General features: G+C 63.3%; 1 long non-coding RNA gene across 1 annotated transcript; it reads left to right on the top strand.

Annotated features, from left to right (window-relative positions):
* The first annotated feature begins 43 nt into the window (after positions 1 to 43).
* Positions 44 to 3,283, top strand: LOC125614897. Its single transcript, XR_007345470.1, has 3 exons — positions 44 to 633; positions 2,759 to 2,765; positions 3,168 to 3,283. It is a non-coding gene; the product is annotated as an uncharacterized LOC125614897 (long non-coding RNA).

Here is a 3,283-nt window from a genome sequence, read left to right as displayed (position 1 = left end):
CATTGGCCGTCCAGGGTGGGTGGGGAGGGGATGCAGTGCCCGGGCCCAGGTCCGTCTGTCGGTGTGGACTAGCTCAGGATGGGGTGCTGCTGGGCCCTGGGGAGGAGAGCCGGGCACGCTGAGGCTGCGGAGGGCCCAGGCTGTCCAGGGCAGGTTCCTGCTGCCCAGGCTGCCTCTCTGGTCCAGCTGCACCTGGATCCCCCAGTGAGCATCAGCAGAGGCCACGTTTTCCTCCTGCCCTGTGACCCGCAGAGGCACACGTGTGTGCTTATGCACCCTCACACACGCACACACACAGGGACACACCCAGACGTGTGCTCACGCACTTGTGCCCACAGGCACACATGGGCACACTTCTGCTCCTCCAGCTCCCTGCCTCAGCGAGGACCTTTCCTGTGGCCCCTTCCTCCTGCTCTCCTTTGTCCCCTACAGACAGCGGGTCCTCTAGTGAAGATCAGATCATCCAACTCCACTGCGCCCAGGAATGTCCCTCCATGCCCTCTACCTCCAGCTGGCTCTGGGGCCTATCCCTGCAGCCTCCTTCCCTAGGCCACTCCTGTCCCCCAGTCCCTTACATCCCTACAGGTAAACCCAGGGCTGCCAGGTGGTCCTTTTAAAGGCTGTTCTGCTGCTGTCCTTCACTGCCACCTCTCCCACACTGAGGGGGCCTCATACCCCTGATGCTGCTCAGAGGACAGGGTGGCCCATGACATGGGACTGGCCAGCAGGGATGGCGCAGCCAGCTCTTGCAGGTCCTGGGACAGTGGCAGGGAGAGGACATGGTGTGGCTCTGCTGAAAGAGAACCAGTGTGTCCATCTGTAAGCGGGATCTGCAGCGGAACCCTGGGATTGCTGCCTGGAGGTGCTGTCACGGATGTCAAGCACCTGAGGTGCGTCCTTCCGTGTCTTCCCACCAAGCTACCCCCTCAAGGATCAAGGTCACCGGCCCCTCCTGCCCAGCACCTCGTGGCCAGGCTGTGAGGCTGAGCACCTGCTCTAGGCTGTAACCATTCTTCACCCAGGGTATGGGAGGCCCGGAGGGCCCTGGGCCTGGCCACCGGCCTGTGGAGTCTGGGATTTGTGCATCCTGGCTCTGCGTCTGCTCTGCTCTCCCAACCCACCGTGCCTCCCAGACAGGGCCTTCCACGGAGGCTGTGGGGAGAGGCCCCAGGCCGGCATTGACATGCCCGGCTGTGCCAGACCCCCTGCCAGGCAGAATGCAGTGGGTTTGGGGTAACCCTAACTGGGGGTCAGGACTAATAGGATTGCCTGTGCCTCCTTGCCCCGCCAGTGGGGGGCAGAGTGAGATGGACCTGTGGTGGAGCCACAGAGGCACCAGGGGGCAGTGCTGGGCCTGGCTGGGTCTTCCCATCCGGCTTTGCTGACATTCCCCCAGGGGCTGGGGCCGGGGCTGGTCCCTGATTCTCACTGGGCATTAGGGGAGCGTCAGTCTCTGGGTGGGGCTCAGGTGAAGGCTGGCAGCTACATAAGGTTGGGAATGGGGGACAGGGCATGAGGCTGGCTGTGGGACCCTGGCTGTGGCCTCTCCAGCTTCACGAGATAGGGGAGAGGGTGGGAGGGCTCTGCAGGCTGACCAGGGCCTCCCCTTAGGGTGGGTAGGTCAGGCTGGCGGATGGGCTTTGGGAGTGGGGACCGGGTGAGTTGCCAGATGTGCAGAGGCAAGCAGGCTGAGAAGCGTGCAGTGCAGGTCTGTCCTCCTCAAGGACCACTGACAGGGCCTGCTTGGCCGGAGCTGCCCCGGGTGACCCAGAGGCCTCAGGCTTCCTCTCCCTGTTGGTGTCACTTCCTGTGCTTGGCTGCTCTTACCCTCTTGCTGAGAGCCGTGAGGACCTCTCTATCTCACAGAGGAGCAAACTGAGGCCCCATGTGAGGGCTTGCCCAGAGGATTGTCCAGCCTCAAGCATCCCCGCTGGGGGCTCAGAATCTCAGTGGGCGGACCTGGGGGCTCCCTACTGTGCTTGGGAGGCCACTGCAGAAGGACTAGGAGGGAATGAAGAGCCGTGATGACCTTGTGTCTCTGGCCAGCTGGGCTCAGGCAGCAGGAAGCAGCAGGAAGCAGCACATCCCTCCTTTGCAGGGGTCAGCAGAGTAGAGGCGAAGCCAAGTGGGCTCAGAGGGGAGGGTACTGACCATGACCCCCTCCCTCCCCTACTGGCTCAGCTGATGGGTGGAATGGATGTGGGAAACTGAGGTTGGCCAGTGAAGGACCTTGCCTGGGTGGATCTGGGTTGGGCAGTGCCTAGCTTGCTGTCCACTGTAACGTGGGCAGTGGTGCAGCCGGGCCCTCTCCTGGGCTGGGAGACCACCTGGCTGGGAGTCTGTCCAGGCTCTGCTGTGGCTCTTCCCCCCTTCACTGCAGCTTGAGGAAGCTGCTTAGGCCTGTCTCTGAACCTGGGGTCTTTGTCATGGTGCAGCCTCACGGGGTTGGGGGTGGGGTGGCAAGGCGGCCATCGTCCCTCCGTTCCTCCCTAGGTCCTGTGTCTGGAGATGAAGGGCATGAGGGTCTTCCTGCAGGAGCATTCATGGGCACAGGGATGAACCAGCAGAGCAGACAGCTGGCAGTTGCAGACGGCACCAGTCAGACCCCTCACGTCCACGCCCTGTACCTCCCGCTGTGGGGTCTGCAGTGCTCCCACTCGGGCCTGCAGACAAGGCCGAGGTCTGCTGAGTGGAGATGGTCAAAATGACCTCTGTCCTCTGTTCTCTGCCTGTTGGTTGGCAGATTCTTCCCAGGCAGGAGGAAGGTCGTTGAGGGAGGGGCAGAGGACAGAGGAGAGGGCTGAGAGGGCATCCTCTCCTCTTGCTGGTATCCAGAGGGCCGTGAGCAGAGCCATAGGAACCACACCAGGACCTGGCCAGTTGGGCAGCCAAGAGGCCTAGGCTGCATGCTCACCCTCCCTAATCAGTGCGGGTAGAGGAAGAGGGACGCCATTTCCCTGGCTGGACCCCTGCTCTGCAGGTGGACACCCTAGTTGGGGTGGACAGGCAGGGGACTGAGCAGGTGTTCTGGAAGGCGTCAGAGCCAGAGCGTGTGCTCCAAAGCCTTGGTGCCTGGCCGGAGCCGCTGATGCTGCCCCTGCGGGTCCCAGCAGGCCAGGAGCCGCAACCTCGGGGTTCACCACGCTCCCCTCTGCTTTCTCTTCCAGCTGCCATGGTGGCCATGGGCGGGCGCGAGGGCCCTGGACTTTAGAAGCCATTGCCGCCCTCTCACCTGAAGCCGGGCTCTGCCCCATCCTGTCCTCACCCCACCCCGGCTCCCGGC

This window comes from Marmota marmota, unplaced genomic scaffold (assembly GCF_001458135.2).
Source record: "Marmota marmota marmota unplaced genomic scaffold, marMar, whole genome shotgun sequence".
Lineage (NCBI taxonomy): Eukaryota > Metazoa > Chordata > Mammalia > Rodentia > Sciuridae > Marmota > Marmota marmota.
This window is presented reverse-complemented; position numbering and strand designations above follow the sequence as displayed.